The sequence below is a fragment of the Mytilus galloprovincialis genome, chromosome 1, assembly GCF_965363235.1.
Source record: "Mytilus galloprovincialis chromosome 1, xbMytGall1.hap1.1, whole genome shotgun sequence".
Taxonomy (NCBI): Eukaryota; Metazoa; Mollusca; class Bivalvia; order Mytilida; family Mytilidae; genus Mytilus; species Mytilus galloprovincialis.
The window spans coordinates 29,378,741-29,398,200 of record NC_134838.1 but is presented as its reverse complement, the minus strand read 5'-3'; the positions used below and the strand labels follow the sequence as shown (position 1 = coordinate 29,398,200).

Genomic DNA, 19,460 nt, shown 5'->3' with positions numbered 1-19,460 from the left:
AGTGAGTATACTAAATAAAACACTTCATCAAGTGTAATAATTATTTGTTCAAAATCACTAGTGTAATCATTCCTGAGCTTGTGCAATATAAAGTTCTACTCGGGACAATATTCCCCAATATTCATGCAATAACCCTATATTTTTACTCAAAGCGTTTGAAGGACGTCATGTTAGAATTGCCATTTAAGTGATTCTGTACTTGTAGTCTGATCAAGGTACACGGCGATCTGGACCTGGCTACAAGTGCAGAACAAATATCCCTCCCCTTATTATCATAAATCTCAGATTTTTTAATGTATATCACAGGATCCTGTCCTCAAGCACATCGGGGATTTTACCACGGACTGGCCCTTTATAACAAATATTTTACCGAGCGATAGCGAGGGGTAAAATATCGGCATAAAGGGACAACCCATGGTAAAATCACGATATATTCAAGCCCCCATGAATTATTCCGATTCTAGTAGGACATATACGGCACTTGTTTTGGATCGAAGCGCTCTAGATAGGTAAAGGCATTATTTGCCGTTCCGATAAATAAACGCACAATTAGATTGACGTAAGAGATCGGAGCAAATGAATAAGTGATATGCTTAAACTATTTACAATAACATATTTAGATAGGTTTGGATGAATCTAAATAATAATTGTACTTAAACATTGTCAACAAACAAACAAAGTTTGGGCCGGACACCCTACCCTACTACATTACAGAAAAATTAATGGAAAAATGTTCTATATCAAATCATTCTCCACAATAGGCGCAAAGGAACGCTGGGTAGCTGTGGTCTACTTGTGAAAAAAATCAGTGTAATCTACGGCTTAGTTTATTGTATTTTAAGAAGGTTTAAAGATAAAGTCGGACAGTCTTCTACCCATAAAGTCCTCCTTACAGAAAAGTTAATAAAAGATGTTCTACGGCAGTATTTGTGTCTGCACTAGGTGCAAATGGAAACTTGGTAGCTGAGGTATACTGCAGAAGAAATCCAGGATATTCTTCGGCTTAGTTTTTTTTCAACGAAAGTGCAAAGTTGGGGCCGAACACCCTACCCCACTACCTTACAGAAAAATTAACACGGGTATAAAAATTTACCATATTATAATAATTTCCAAAAAATGACAAAAGTGTGTCAGAAATCATATCTGATATTCTTCCTCAGTCATAATGACCTTCCATCATAACGTACGAACTGAAAAAAGAAATAACACGACGGGTGCCGTACTCGGTGAAGGAAATGCTTACTCTTCCTGAGCACCAGATTTAACTCCCGGTTTTTAGTGGAGTTCGTGTTGTTTCTTATTTATTAGTTGTAACTGTTGATGTAAATGTCTTTTGGTTTTATGAGTCTTTGTTTACTCCTTGGTTTTTTATTGTTATTGTCTTCCAGTCGTAACGTGGAAAACGTAAAAAGGTCCAAAATCAGTTGACGTAAAATTAGATTTTTTTCATTTTGATAATTTCTTATGTGCAATGCAAATAGCTCTCGACAAGAGCACACATTAACAGTACGGCTACAACACCGGGAACAGCTTCACGACTACCGGCATTAAGAAGGGACATTTACTTTCACATAAATAACACACACATTTTAGATATGACACCTTTGGGTCAACATAAAGGATTTGTTATTGAAAAAATTGATGTGAAATGATTAAATTGTGTGTGACAAATTTTCATTGTAATAGTTTCTAAGAATGGAATTCCACATAATGTTTAGTAATACAGCACCAAACTTGCTATATAGACTCCTACTTTACTTAATTTCATTCTATGATCTATTACTATTTAAGAAAACACTTGAAGCTTTAATCCACACACTATGTCAATGAATTTAAGCTCAAATTGAACAGGTAGTAACATATGCAATATACATTGACAACTGCATCGTGACTTGTGCTAAACAAACCAACATGCCTTTATTGCATATAACAGCTCACTGGTTCCAGAAAAATTGGGTAGTACAAAATAGGTACTTCTGATCTAAGTAACAAGGCTGATATATCCTCTTATCATCCAATTAATTTTTTTATCATTCAAAGCAAACTTTTAAAAATGGTTCAACAGCTATCCCAAGTTCTTAAGCTTTTATTTGATATAAAAATTACTCAAATACTTTTTGACAACGTAACATCAATGGGAAGGAACTATATGGTTCAACATTGTTCGCCCTTGTGAAATTGAGATTTTAGCATTTAATAAATGTTGCATGGTTTTATCATCTTGGGGATAGTCAATCTATGTACTCAGGCTGCTACGTCATGGTATCAATCTTGTGTGTAACGGAGCGCAAACGCACTGTTTTATATATTTTATATGATTTTTTAGATAATAGTCCACATAAAGACAGTAAATGTACTCATTATTCATGGCATCTTTAATCACAATTTATCTGCAGAAGTGTAATAAAACGTCGTGTACATTAGTTATAGTTTTTTGCTCTCTTTATACATCATACTCCATATATACATACGACGAATATTGTGTACACACATAACAAATCAATATACAGTAAAACCTGTATAAACTTTATACATCATACTCCATATATACATACGACAAATATTGTGTACACACATAACAAATCAATATACAGTAAAACCTGTATAAACCGACCGGCCACGGGACTATAAAAAACGGCCGATTTGGACAGTGAGTCGGTTTATTCAGGTTTCCGTTGTGACCGGAAGTAAATGACTTGTGACGTCCGATATATTGCATGTAAAAGGTCTGTCAGATTATATATTACAAAACAATGTATAGAGCGTTAAATTAAAATACAAAACGCAATAACGTACTAACTTCGTTGGATCGTTTTTTTAAATCTTCATGTTGATTGGTTGCAAAATATTTAGAAACTGGTTGTTTCTAGAATTAAAAAAAAAAAAGAATTTAACCACGTTTTAACATGTCCTCGTATGTCAAATAGACCTATGTAGCATAAGTCACCGACTTGTCAATTTCACTTTCACTTTGTTATTCATTTGCATCATAATACTCCTCTTGTTTTGTTTGTAACACGAGAGTTTCGGTTTACTTCCATGATCGTTGATTTCAAACTTTGGTATGGCCGGTTTGAAAGCCAGAATATTATCAAAGGAAATGTCATCACTATTTGTCGTACAGTGCACACTGCACATTGATTGTCGTCATCCGGTTGTTTTTTGTTATCAGGGTCATTCGTTTAGATGTTCATAACAGGGAATCCAGAATTTCGAAAACACGATGTAAATTTCTAACTCAATGATTTGAAAACAAATATTCAAGTAACAACGTAAGTTCAAACTGAGATATATTCGGCGTGTCTATTACAAGTACTTTAATTAAGTATGGCTCCACCTAAGAATCATGCAGAGGGTGATACAGTGATAGTTAGATACTTTTTAATATTAGAAAATGATTTTTTTTATATTAGAAAATCATTTACTAATATGTGACCCGCCATGACATTTGCATGCTTATGGAGGTAGAACGTAATTGTTAGAAAAATTATAAACATGATAAATATCGAGATTCAATGAAATACGTATTTGTGAAGAAGAGATAAACACTTTCCTTAACTTCATTTTGCGGACGCCGAACTATACATCATCTATAAGTTTTGAAGAAGTTTTACTTTATTGTTTGAAGTGAAAAATATTTGAATCTACATTTTAAATTGATACAAAAAAAATAAATTTCTGCCCTATATATTTCCTTTCATAAATGAAGTCTTAATATATCCATAATTAATGCACCGTATCAAATGCATTTAAGATAACACCTACTTATAAACTGTTACGCGTCGCATACTATGTATAAAGACATGCATAATAAATTTAAATTGAAAAAAGGAATTCGTAATGCTTACTTTGACAAATGTTAAACTAACTTCATTTCAACAAGTTTAAATTACATGTTCTAAAATAGAGCTTGCATTGTAGTAAATTTAAGTCTTTAAAATTTTATTCAAATACGCTATTGAACATCATTAAAAGCCAATAAATACAATAATTTTGTGTTTTATAAATAAGGGCATTCAATAAATAAAAGTCGTTATAGAACAGTCCCATTTTCATACCGGTATTCGAAATGACTCGTTTCATTGCTATAACAACACATATATCATAATAACATGACAGAGAGTTTTGTTTCGGAATATTCTAGATAAATATACAAAAATCAAATTTTAGACAATATACCCTCCTAAGCCTGGAAATGGCTAGTCACATATAGTTAACGGCGTTTTTCTCACAATGACGTTCTACCTCCATAAGCCTTGATATGTCGTGGCTAGTCACATATTAGAAAATCATTTTTTTATATTCAAAAATAATTTTTTAATATTAAAAAATGATTTTCTAATATTAAAAATTGATTTTGTAATATTAAAAAATGATTTTGTAATATTAAAAAAGAAAAACACTATTTATTAATAATAAAAAATGATTTTCTAATATTAGGAAATGATTTTTTAATCTTAGGAAATGATTTTCTAATATTAAAAAAACATTTTCTAATATTGAAAAGTATCTTATTTTTTAATATTAGAAAATGTATTTTTAATATAAGAAAAGTTTTTCTAATATTAGAAACTGATATTTTAATATTAGAAAATGATTTTTTAATATTAGAAAATGATTTTTTAACATTAAAAAATAGCTCTTTTTGTCCACTTTGGCTTGCCATATTGTATGATCATGTTTAAAATAATTGTAGGAATAAAAATCATAGGAATCAAATGTCATATTTATAAACGCCTTAATACTCAACAAGCATGTTGCGTCAAAAGTTGAAACTGTTAAATTTTGTTTTACGTAAGTAGAGAGTCAGCAGTTATGAATAGATTTGATAAAAAGTAAATCTATTTTTCTATATTTATCTGATCCAAGTTTTCAAAAATAAATTTGACTCTTTAAAGTGTTGTTGTAATATGTCATGGATGTATTAGTATTTTAAGGTCTGCTAATTTTAAGTTTGCATTTATTGACAACCCTGTGTACATGTGTACCAGGATACAGTGATTTTTACCATTTCATGAGACTTTATCCAAAGTTACAAGCACATTGATTCACCTTATACATATATGAAATAGAGTTACAAATGCTATATATATATAATGGTCAAAGTTTCATATCAATGAAATCGAACTTTTTCAGCCTAGTTGTAATCTAATGTACTTTTACATAATGTGTGTATAGAAATCAAAAGGATTAGTGCAGTTGAAAAAAGGCTTTAAAAAATGTGAACAAGAGAACAAAAGTGGCACAATCTTCTAACAGTTATCTATTTGTTATGTCAACTAAGTCGTTTGATATAAGAATATCTTTTAAAAAATATTTTCTATTCGTTAATTACCATCAGTACAATGTATCACTTTCTTAATAATTTAAATTACTGCTCTAGTAACTTTAAATGACACTGGATGATTGGTGGAAGGTACTTTAAAACAGATTGTAATAAATATTCCATGTATTAATAAGATTTTTTAAATTCAGTTAAACAAACAAAATTTAATATAGAATATGGAGTTTAGTATGACTTTCATTATCACTGAACTAGTATATATATATATGTGTTCATACCTTTTCCATGTGTTTTCCCAAAACAATTTTTTGTATATATATTGGCTTAATTAAGATGAGGAAAAAAAGTGAAATACAAATGCAATTCCAAGATTCCTAAAAGTGAGTCTGGCAACCGTAATTATAAAGAGTAATATAGTGATCAGTGATGTCCACTTTGATATATAACAAACAATAAACAGCTGCGCCATGAGCGCATGATACGCCCGATGTCTTGTGTTAAAGTCTTATGCAATAATCATCAATAGTTTCTGAGAAAGTTTAAGCAATAACCATTTACTGTTTTTGAGACACGGCGGGACATGTGAACCCCCCCCCCCCCCCAGAAACCCTGTTTTTTTTTACAAATATCACTAAAATAAAATTTAGAATCAAACCAAAAAGTATACAGATCTTTAGATTAATATAGCAAAGAAGTGTATACAGTTTCAAGCAATAATCATCAATTGTTTTTGAGATACGGCGCGACATGTAAAAAAAACCTCCCATTTTTTACAAAATACTCAATAACTAAAATAAAATTTTGAGTCATCACCATAAAGTATACAGATCTTTAGATCAATATAACAAAGAAGTGTGTAAAGTTTTAAGCAATAATCATAAATCGTTTTTGAGATACGGTGACATGAAAAAAAACCTCCCCCTTTTTTACAAAATATTCAATAACTCAGAAATGAAATTTTGAATCATCACCAAAAAGTATACAGATATTAAGATTAATATAACTAAGAAGTGTGTAAAGTTTTAAGCAATAATCAAGAATGGTTTTTGAGATACGGTGCGATATGTGAAAAAAAAACACATCCCTGTTTTAGTTACAAAGTGCCGTGACTCAAAAAGTTTAAATCGTATTTTCACAAAAAAGTATACAGATCATTTGACCATCATAAAAAACAACTATATTAAGTTTCATGAAATTTAGATAAGTCGTTCTCAAGTTACGGTGCGACATGTTTACGCCGAACAGACAGACGGACAGACGGACAGACAGACAGACAGACGGACACCGAACATTTGTATACCATAATACGTCCTGTCAAACTTTTGACGGGCGTATAAAATACAGTAAAAACAATGTATGTATTTCACTTGTTCTCAACTCTGCCATATTAAGAAAAAATAGGTTCACAATGCAAAGGCAACATGACATAGAAATCAAGATATTAAAGATTTCTGAAAGTTTAATGCAATCCAAATCCTGGTCGTTGTAGAGTTGCATATTTCATAATTGAAGATATGCATTCAGGGGCAAATCCGGCCATTTTAAAAAGGGGGGTCCTAACTAAGGTCAAAGGGGGAGTTCTAACTACATGTCCCCATTCAAATGCATTGATCGTCCAAAAAAAAGGGGGATTCTAACTCTCGGATCTCGCCCCCATGATCCGCGCCTGACATTAGTACATGTACATTGTGTATTGTATCCATAAATCTCCAATTTTCAACTATGTTGCAAGATCATAAAATTTATATCAATTTCATTTTACGGGTAACATAAAAAAAGTTTAATTGGAATTCATAGACGTTTTTTTCACGGCAAAATCAACGTTAAATTTATAATTCCCATTAACGATAAGATACAGCACCAATTAAATGTTACTTGCAGATATCGCAACAAAGTAACATTATACACTAATGCTAGACTTTTCTTTATATAATGGACTGTTTTTTCCTTGCTGTATATTAACCCTCTTTCTGATAATAATTAATAGGACGCAAAAATAATTACCTTAATAATAAACAACATCAGGCGATCATTGCAGAGACGACTTTGTTGAGCTTGACTCTCAGACTTTACTAGTATATAATGTATGCCAAATGTTTTAATTAATCTTTATTTCCTATGTTTTGAGTTTTTTTTGTTTAAAAAACATATCATTTGACACCACTCTACTATTGTCTTTGATACAGCATCTACATAACTGTTACCGTCGGTGTGATATTGAACACAAGTACTTCGATTAATTAAGCATAACATTCATACTTATATATATACAAAGAATATTGTTAATCTTACAACCTAAACACAAGATGGATTATATTCAATAGAGATAAAAAAGTGTATCAAATTTAAAAAAAAAACTCCCATACATGTGCTTGTAAATCTTTTATCAGAAACATTTTGAATTAAAAGCAAACAAATATTTGTGCACATCCAAATATAATTAAACATAAATGTTTAGAAAGACGACCAATTTTAATATGCTTGCAGTAAAAACTGATAATTTTGTAAGCTGAAATTATATAATGCACTTTGGGTGATTTATGATATAAGCAGTAGTATGTCCATTTGAATTGTAAAATGAATTGAAAAACAATGTCGGGGGGGGGGGGGGGAATCACTTTTGGGGAAGGGGGGAATGTCCTTACCTAATTGTCTCTTAAACTAAATTTAAAAGTAATGATCTTTGAAGTCGTTTACCAAAAACATAACGGTTGTACAAAAGTAACAAAAGTGAAGCAAAAAAGTTTAGTTTTTTAATCAAGTGACAATCAATTGATACAAACGTAAACCTTTGTATGTAAATCCACGATGTTAATGGAATACATTGTCTCTTGAATTATCGATTTTTTATTGGTCCAAACGGGAGGGCGATATTCAAAAAAATCATCTCCCACTGAGCTATGGGATAGAGTAAATTGTTCACATAACTAAAGGCAACAGTAGTATACCGCTGTTCAAAACTCGTAAATCGATAGACAAAAAACAAAATCGGGTTAACAAACTAAAACTGAGGGAAACGCATTAAATATAAGAGGAGAACAACGACACAACATGTAACACACACAGAAACCGATTAAGCATTAGACAAAATCCGATGAGAATAACAAATATAACATCAAAACCAAATACATGAATTTAGGATAGAAAAGTACCATGACACGTCTTATAGTAATGTGAATTCACACTCAAATATAAGAGAAAATAAACGACAAACGGAAACACAACGTTAAAATGTAACACACACAGAAACGAACTATAATATAACAATGGCCATATTCCTGACTTGGTACAGGACATTTTTAAAGAACAAAATGGTGGGTTGAACCTGGTTTTGTGGCATGCCAAACCTCGCGCTTAAATGGCAATGTTAAATATAACATTAAAAAATATATAAAAGCTCTCTAGTTTTTGTTTAAAACATCAATTTTAATTTAACCATGGAAACACAGGACCGGTTTTAAAACTGGTCCACATCGAGGTGCAAAGGGTCAAAGTTAAAACTGTTTGATTTCATCAAAATAATATTTATTACGGTTTTGATATGCTGACTGTTAAAATTTGTAAATGGGTCCACATTAAGGTCTAAAGGTTCAAAGTTAAATTCAGTTTCATTTAAAAACAAAATCTTGAGGTTCCTAATATGTGACCCGCCATGACATTTGCAGGCTTATGGAGGTAGAACGTCATTGTTAAAAAATTATAAACATGATAAATATCGAGATTCAATGAAATACGTATTTGTGAAGAAGAGATAAACACTTTCCTTGGCTTCTTTTTTTGCGGACGCCGAACTGTACATCATATATAAGTTTGAAGAAGTTTTACTTTATCGTTTGAGGTGAAAAATATTTGAATCTACATTTTAAATTGATACAAAAAGAATTTCCAAATCAAAATAATTAAAATGAGAAGATAAATATACCTTACAGATTCCTTTACCGTCGATGTTGAAATGTTTAATGTTATAAACAATTTTAGCGTCTTTGACCTCAAATTTCTGCTCTATAGATTTTCTTTCAAAAATGAAGTCTGACATATATCCAAAATTAATGCACCGTATCAAATGCATATAAGAGAACACCTACTTATAAACTGTTACGCGTCGCAAACTATGTATAATAATGCATGATAAATCTAAATTAAAAAAGGAATTCTTAAAGCTTATTTTGACAAATTTTAAACTAACTTCATTTTAACAAGTTTAAACAAGTGAAACTGTGAGCTACTGCTCACTGATGATACCCCCGCCGCAAGTGGATAATTTTAATAGTGTAAAAATATGCAAGTGTTTGGTAAACAGGAAGTTGTTGAGTAATGAATCTGAAAACGTATCACACGGTATAGCTGACTTGTATAAATCCTGAAACCAAATTTCAGAAATCCTTGTATTGTAGTTCCTGAGAAAAATGTGACGGACATTTTCAACTTGGTTATCATGTGTAAAATAGTACAAGTGTTCGGTAGACAGGAAGTTGTTGAGTGATGAATCTGAAAACGCATCACACGGTATAGCATACTTATATAACCCTTGAAACAAAATTTCAGAAATCCTTGTATTGTAGTTCCTGAGAAAAATGTGACGGAAATTTTCAACTTGGTTATCATGTGTAAAATAATACAAGTGTTCGGTAAACAGGAAGTTGTCGAGTGATGAATCTGAAAACGCATCACACGGTATAGCTGACTTGTATAAATCCTGAATCCAAATTTCAGAAATCCTTGTATTGTAGTTCCTGAGACAAATGTGACGGATATTTTCAACTTGGTTATCATGTGTAAAATAGTACAAGTGTTCGGTAAACAGGAAGTTGTTGAGTGATGAATCTGAAAACGCATCACACGGTATAGCATACTTATATAAACCTTGAAACAAAATTTCAGAAATCCTTGTATTGTAGTTCCTGAGAAAAATGTGACGGAAATTTTCAACTTCGTTATCATGTGTTAGATAATACAAGTGTTCGGTAAACAGGAAGTTGTCGAGTGATGAATCTGAAAACGCATCACACGGTATAGCTGACTTGTATAAATCCTGAAACAAAATTTCAGAAATCCTTGTATTGTAGTTCCTGAGAAAAATGTGACGGAAATTTTAAACTTGGTTATCATGTGTAAATAGTACAAGTGTTCGGTAAACAGGAAGTTGTTGAGTGATGAATCTGAAAACGCATCACACGGTATAGCATACTTATATAAACCTTGAAACAAAAATTCAGAAATCCTTGTATTGTAGTTCCTGAGAAAAATGTGACGAACATTTTCAACTTGGTTATCATGTGTAAAATAATATTAGTGTTTGGTAAACAGGAAGTTGTCGAGTGATGAATCTGAAAAAGCAAACGGTGTAACAGACTTATATAAACCCTGAAACCTAATTTCAGAAATCCTTATATTGTAGTTCCTGAGAAAAATGCGACGGAAAATATTCATGGGACGGACGGACTGACGGACTGACGGAAGGACAGACAGAGGTAAAACAGTATACCCCCCTTTTTTCAAAGCGGGGGTATAATTACATGTTCTAAAATAGAGCTACAATCAAACAAAGAATGCTCTGCTCTAAAGTTTTTCTTTCATAAATGAAGTTTGAAATATATCCATAATAAATTCACCGTATTAAATCAATATATGAGAACACCTTCTTATAAACTGTTACGCGTGGCATACTATGTATAGAGACATGCATAATAAATCTAAATTAAAGAAAGGAATTCTTAAAGTGTACTTTGACAAATTTTAAACTAACTTCATTTCAACAAGTTTAAATTACATGTTCTAAAATAGAGCTAAGAATTGTTTGCATTGAAGTAAATTTAAGTCTTTGAAATTTTATTCAAATACGCTATTGAACATCACTAAAAGCCAATAAATACAATAATTTTGTGTTTTATAAATTAGTGCCTTCAATAAATAAAAGTCGTCATAGAACAGTCTGATTTTCATACCGGTATTCGAAATGACTCGTTTCATTGCTATTACAACAAATATGTCATAATAACATGACAGAGAGTTTTGTTTCGGACTATTCTAGATAAATATACAAAAATCATATTTTAGACAATGTACCCTCCTAAGCCTGGAAATGGCTAGTCATATAGTTAACGGCGTTTTTCTCACATTGACGTTCTACCTCCATAAGCCTAGATATGTCGTGGCTGGTCCCATATGGTGAATCGAACCATGTCTTGTATTATTTTTGTTTACCTCTTTTCAAATTAATCCATATAAAAGAGATATTTGCTACGAGATATTAAATTAAAAAAACATATTGTGATTGGTGCAATCATTAACGGTTCAATCATTAACTTAATTGAAATAGTAAAATTATAATTCTCTTTTTACACCCAGTTATTATTTTAATGCTGTCCAAATAAGCCTAGAAACATCGCTGACTAATCATTCACTTAAAAACGATAAAATATTTATTTTGCCTTCAACATGAAATCAAAGAAACCTGGAAAGGTCCGGTTGCTAAAGGTCGTTATCTATGTGTTAATATGTGTATGTTTTTGTCAGGTTATGTGACTTGCAAAAGACTTCGAAAGTCATTTCGATATTTATTAGATGACGTCTTGACTAAATTACACAAGACATGCTAATACTTATTATCGAGTCCATGTATTATTAATTGTTTATTTCAGACGTATTGAAATTTTGATACACGTTTGAGTATGTTTTAAATTGAGTTTTTTTTCAAATAAGTGAAGATAAATTTGACATTTAATGCCAATTTAACGTCAAAAGGGTCAAATTAAATTTAGTTTTAACTTGAATGAATTTGGGGGATTCTTTGATATGCTAAATCTAACCATATTTTTCGTTTTTGTAGTTTGGACATGGTTTCCCATTTGTAGATAGATGTTTTGTGTTCTGTGAAATTGTTCCTTTTAAAATTGTTCGCGATGATGACTGCTGTACCCATATTTTGACTATTTTATTTATTATGTTTTTTAAGTTCACGCATCAATGTAAAACTAACGGAGTTTGATGAGACTGTCATCAAAGTGAGAGGGTTAGCTCTTTAAAACCAGGTTTTATCCACCGTTTTCTACATTTGAAAATGCCTGTATCAAGTCAGGAATATGACAGTTCTTGTCCATTCGTTTTTGATGTGTTTTGTCATTTGATTTTGCTATGTGATTATGGACTTTCCAATTGTATTTTCCTCTGAGTTCAGTATTTTTGTGATTTTACTTTTTTCCACGTTGACGTCTAAGGATTTACTTCTTAGCGATTGTTTGATATGCTGAATCTAACCGTGTATTTGGATTTTAATTGGGGGCACCTTTTTCAAATTGGTTCACTTTAAGGTCCAAAGGGTCAAAATTAAACTGCTCAATTTCAACAAAAATTGAATTATTGGGATTGTTTGATATGCTGAATCTAACCGTATATTTTGTAAATTAGAGCTTTCAAATTGGTCGACATCAAGGTCAAAAGGGTAACAAATTAAACTTGTATTCAAACCAAAAAATAGTTCTTTGGGCTCTTTGATATGCTGAATCTTAACATATCTTGTTTTATTTTGATGTATTTTTCAAGTTGGTATTTTATCGTTGTCCTACATTAAAGATATGTATTATATTGAATATAGTGTTTCAACCATGCGTGTAATAGCCGTATATATTCGTTTTGTCCATTATGTTAAAAAAAACTTGCCATAAATAATGAGTCCATTATACTTCAAATAAAATCTGCACAACAATACATCGGTACGTATATTATATTGTATGCAAATTAAAGGAAACAATCATTAAAAATATAGTGATTACCATTTACGTCGAATGTCTTACGGAATGCAAAAAAAAAAAAAAAAACAGTAGAACAAACAGGAGTGCCTGAATAATGATTTTCCGGTGCTCAGTGATACGGATCAATAGACGACGTTGTCAACACGTAATGGCGGCCATTATTGACGTTGGATTTGGCATTCCACGCTGAAAAGTTGCATTTATGACATTCTTGGATGCTTAAAATTTATGCTACACAACATAATAGGTAAAGATTTATTCCAGATATTTCAGTTATTTATTTTCAAATAAGCCGGATCCAAAGAAATGATTTAAGCGGCAAACAAAATTTAAGTGTAAAATTATATCAAACGTGAAAATTGAAATCCAATTTTTCATCATTTCCTTTTCATATACTAGTATCAGAGACATATATATTATATGTCTCTGCTAGTATTGAATCAACTATTTACTGGTGAATTACATTCGGATTTCGGTCTAAGGTATCCGCCTTTGTCTCCAGAAATATTGTACCTGCAAACATTGTCAACATCCGTTTTCAAACTGATCAAACTGTTCCTCACAATCTCTCTGGAAAATATTCAAGCTATCACTTCTTGCTCAGATAATAGAACATTATAAACCTCTTACTGCAAATACGGACCAAAATGAATCAAATTTGAAAGCACGTATGATCACGTTCAACAATGCCGATTGTAATTCTCTAAAAAGGGGGGTAATTTTCTCAAAAATATAGGCTACTGACCAAGGCTACACGAATTTTGCTGAACGTCTCGGGTTTAACTCAAAAGTCCATGTACTGAATCCTTGGAATGTAAGACATATTCACTTTAACTGTTAACTAGTTTATACCTGGTAAAATATTTCATTTGGAAAAAAATTATTGTGTCACTAATTTCATATACACCAACTTTTAATATTCATAAAAATCAAATTTTTCATGAACATAAAATACAAAGAGTAAGTGATCACAGTCACTTGTTTTACTATCCATACTCCTCTTTGGGTACACATTTGGTATGGACCCATTTCTCACAGCCAGTGCACTGAATTGCGTCAATGACACAATCATCAGTACATTCAGTACGTTTTATACACGGATATTTCATTTCCTCTGACATTTTGGAAAAATAAGCACCAAAATTGTAGTTTACTTTTTATATGCAAATGTTACTAAAATAATACCTAACCGTTGTCTTAATATTTCTTTGATGAACAAAATTTGAGAAAATTGAAATTTTTGTACTATGTATTAAAACAACACCAAGCTTTAGTTTAAACGGAGATATTTGGAGAAAATTGTACAGTGATAACAGCATTTAATTATATCATAAGAAAACAATAAAATTACCAAGATTTTGGAAACATGCTATTTTAGTTAAAAACTTTGATGAATCATAATTCATTACATGTCATTATTAATAACTATATTTATTAACAACAGTCAGTTTTTATATGAATGTAAAATAAAGGAAATTATTTGGTAAGCTTAAATACACCAATGAAGTTATGATAAATGTATAACTGTTTATAATTTCATTTTGTTTTAATAGAATCTATTCTTTCAGTACATTTGATACTTTTCTATTCTTCCAGATTTTTTAATACTTTGATTTTCTTAAATTGTCTACCTTTAGAATGTCCGCCATATTGTGTCAAACAAGGATTTTGCATACAAGACATTAAAATCGAATTTTTGAAATGAAATTGCATTTTTATTGAATAAAAACGAGTAATATCTCTAATTAGTATTCTTTCATGTTGTCAAAAGTTGTAAACCACTATAAAAAGTATCATAACACCATAAACAATCTTTTTCTCGGGATATATCATCTTGTGTTGGGGATATTACGTTCTTCTCGTATTTCTCGGGAAATCATGGTACCGCGAAAAAGATCCCAAGCAATTTTGTATATCAAAAAAAATGTAGATCCGTGCAACCGTTCATGTCAATTGTGAACTGACCAAATATTTTTTATATAACGATCAGTTCACGGATATTGACATTGTCAGAGAGTACACATCATAAGAAAAATGCACAAATCACCGACAAATATGTTAACACGTTTAATACGTAATAACATTAAGTGAGATCGATTGTGCCTCAATACGAATCTCTCGCTAATGGATATTTTTTAACTAAAAATAATATTCTTTTATTTCAAATTACTGTCTACAATGTTGACGTAAATATGTTAAGTATTTGAGTGGAAATAAAAGAAAGAAATATAATGATTAGTTCAAATGAGTCTTACTACTGTGTAAATATCTCGAAAACAACCCTTTTAATTCGGTAAAAGTAAGATGTTTTAAAACATTTATTTAAAATCATTTGGTACATTTATCCACTTGGTGAATCAGGTTGTTAGATCACGGAGGCGGGTATCCATTTCGAAGATAAAAAAAAGTGTAACGGAGCGCAAATGTACTGTCGAAATATTTTACATTACAAGTTGCAGACATTTTATATGATTTGTTAAATGATAGTTCATTTTGGGACATGATAATCCTATCATTATGCGTGTATTATTGGTAACTATAAATTGTCTTCAGAAGAGTCTTTTTTTAAATCTGCATGAAAATAAAGAGAGGGCAGAAAAGTGAATGTGTTGTTTTTATCAATGATGGTTTAATTTTTACAAACTTGTAATAACAAAGTATAATATAAAAACTAGTCTCAAAATAAACATTGATATCAGTAGAATTGAGGCAAGGTCGATCAGATAAAATTGTATTTTTATGCAATTTAAAACAAAAAAGAAAGAAGAACATGTATTTTAGTCTCAACGGGTTGACGGTTAAAATAATGTTGACAATGGTGGTATCTCCAAAATATTTTTTTTTATAATCATACGAATGATGTGTTCTAATATTTACTTCTGCTGTAGCTGTAAGTCAATGGGGAACATGTAATGATGATGGTTTATTAATGGTTACAAAAACCGTGTGTTCATTATAAATCGTAAATTGTAGAACGAGTTACATTTTTGTTTCCATTTTATATAATACACGTTAGACGATGTTTAGTTCAAAATTTCAAAACACTTGTTTTACCAAAGGACGGTGGTAGTTTTGAGCACTCAAGCCTCCTCCAAAAAAAACCCACTGCGATATAGGTACGTAGTTTGAAGCGTAAAACACTAAACAATTAATCAATATATCAACAATCGGGAATTGGAAATAACAGTTCGAATGACTATTCTGAATACTTTAGACTGTAAAATAATCGCTAGAGAGTTCCTACTCAGTGAAGATGACTTCATTGAAGCTAATTGAATTTGATGATCAGTCTTAATTGTACTTGATTATAAGTTTGAACTGACATATCCATTCAATCGTTAAGAATTTTACACGGTCACTACTTACACTCTTCAGGAAAAAAACGTATAACAAAGCCAACTCTTTGACCAAGGTCTCCATGTATTATGATCTAAATAAGATAACAAAAAATTGAATCATTTGTACGAGTTCTTCATAAACCGATTCGAGATTTTTATTCATATTGTTAAATTTATAACTTCGACTTTTAGAAGAAATTGAGTTACATAAAACTGATTTTTTTTTGTTTTACTAAATAGTGGATATATATAAATGTGGTATCAATTTTCTGAATAGGAATGCTGTATACAAAATGAAATTAAGTGTGTTCAAACAATGCTATCATATAAATCACTCCCTAGTATTTAACGTTTTAATTGCATCGAATACACAAATTTCAGCTGTAATTACTGGGAAAAAAACATACCGAATGTATCCATGCGACGTCTACAAAAAGTGATCTTTTAAAAATGAGCACATTAAATATGTTAAATGCATCAACGTTTCTCAAAAATTAATAGTAAGCATGACCTTATGTTAAATTGTTCTAAATATTGGAAAAATAAGAGAAACATCAGTTATTCGAGTTAATTTCAAGGATTTGAATTTAAGTATGGATGCAATTTTTGGAACTGTACCCTCGTGATAGGGTGTTACAAATTAACATGGTGGGTTTTTTATTATTATAATATTTTGAAGTTATTATGTATGGCATTGGATTAGCCTATTGATTATAAACCTATTAATAAAAATTCTTTAGCACACGAAAGAAAGCATGAATGGTGTTTATTTATATAAACATCTCTATTTTAAACAAAACGGAACAATTAAAAAGTTGTTTTTTACCATAAAATTAAAAATGTTATTGGTTTATTAGTACAGTACAAATCTTATAAACTACGATCCTGACATAGGAAATTGGATCTACAGTATATAAAATAAAACTAGGTAATATGTTTAAAGTTAAATTAATACTAACAATAGACATGATTTTTACAGGAGTATATGAGGATTTTTATTTGGAATTGGATTTCAAACAATTTTCCTAAATACTTAGCTTTCTGTATATAATTCTTATTTTTCTTATAGTTTACACCACACATATGTCTCCATACGAATCATTTTAACTGAATATTTTTACTTTTTGATTGAGTTTACTCGAAAAATAAGCTACGCAAGTAAATTGACTTTCCAATTTCAGTAATTTTATGTTCTCTTTATCTTTTACTGTTAATCATTCTATTTCATTATCACAAACGCTTGTGGAAATAACACTTTTTACAGATATGTTGTGATTTTCAGTTGTTTTCTTCTTTTGATTTGTAAATTCCACAAAGATCACAAAACCACATTCAGCAGAGTATGAATAACATACTTAAACAGTCTTGTTTTAATCTGCAAATCGGCCAATAGAACTTATTTCAATATATACATTTATATGCGTCTCAAGTACGTCTGAGTCAGTGACAACTCTACAACAGATTTATCTATCGGATCACCAGCAATGATGGTGATACATGGGTGTTTACATTATGTATATACAACTCGTCTAAACATCAATCCAGCAATGTTAGATCTGTAAATTTTCTCAAAAAAAGCAAATTTACAGATCTAACATTGTTGGGTTGATGTTTAGACGAGTTGTATATACATAATGTAAACACCCATGTATCACCATCATTGCTGGTGATCCGATAGATAAATCTGTTGTAGAGTTGTCACTGACTCAGACGTACTTGAGACGCATATAAATGTATATATTGAAATAAGTTCTATTGGCCGATTTGCAGATTAAAACAAGACTGTTTAAGTATGTTATTCATACTCTGCTGAATGTGGTTTTGTGATCTTTGTGGAATTTACAAATCAAAAGAAGAAAACAACTGAAAATCACAACATATCTGTAAAAAGTGTTATTTCCACAAGCGTTTGTGATAATGAAATAGAATGATTAACAGTAAAAGATAAAGAGAACATAAAATTACTGAAATTGGAAAGTCAATTTACTTGCGTAGCTTATTTTTCGAGTAAACTCAATCAAAAAGTAAAAACATTCAGTTAAAATGATTCGTATGGAGACATGTGTGTGGTGTAAACTATAAGAAAAATAAGAATTATATACAGAAAGCTAAGTATTTAGGAAAATTGTTTGAAATCCAATTCCAAATAAAAATCCTCATATACTCCTGTAAAAATCATGTCTATTGTTAGTATTAATTTAACTTTAAACATATTACCTAGTTTTATTTTATATACTGTAGATCCAATTTCCTATGTCAGGATCGTAGTTTATAAGATTTGTACTGTACTAATAAACCAATAACATTTTTAATTTTATGGTAAAAAACAACTTTTTAATTGTTCCGTTTTGTTTAAAATAGAGATGTTTATATAAATAAACACCATTCATGCTTTCTTTCGTGTGCTAAAGAATTTTTATTAATAGGTTTATAATCAATAGGCTAATCCAATGCCATACATAATAACTTCAAAATATTATAATAATAAAAAACCCACCATGTTAATTTGTAACACCCTATCACGAGGGTACAGTTCCAAAAATTGCATCCATACTTAAATTCAAATCCTTGAAATTAACTCGAATAACTGATGTTTCTCTTATTTTTCCAATATTTAGAACAATTTAACATAAGGTCATGCTTACTATTAATTTTTGAGAAACGTTGATGCATTTAACATATTTAATGTGCTCATTTTTAAAAGATCACTTTTTGTAGACGTCGCATGGATACATTCGGTATGTTTTTTTCCCAGTAATTACAGCTGAAATTTGTGTATTCGATGCAATTAAAACGTTAAATACTAGGGAGTGATTTATATGATAGCATTGTTTGAACACACTTAATTTCATTTTGTATACAGCATTCCTGTTCAGAAAATTGATACCACATTTATATATATCCACTATTTAGTAAAACAAAAAAAAAACAGTTTTATGTAACTCAATTTCTTCTAAAAGTCGAAGTTATAAATTTAACAATATGAATAAAAATCTCGAATCGGTTTATGAAGAACTCGTACAAATGATTCAATTTTTTGTTATCTTATTTAGATCATAATACATGGAGACCTTGGTCAAAGAGTTG

General features: G+C 30.5%; 1 protein-coding gene across 2 annotated transcripts in view; it reads right to left on the bottom strand.

Annotated features, from left to right (window-relative positions):
- The window catches only part of LOC143071129 (uncharacterized), a 350,370-nt gene that overhangs the window by 44,995 nt on the left and 285,915 nt on the right, over window positions 1-19,460 (bottom strand). Inside the window, exon 1 of one of the 2 annotated variants that reach the window (XM_076245265.1) lies at window positions 9,207-9,384. The exons of the other annotated variant lie outside the window; for it this stretch is intronic. The gene's annotated coding sequence lies outside the window, so the exon portion shown is untranslated. Of the gene's footprint in view, window positions 1-9,206; window positions 9,385-19,460 lie in introns of those variants that run through there. 2 annotated transcript variants of the gene reach the window in all.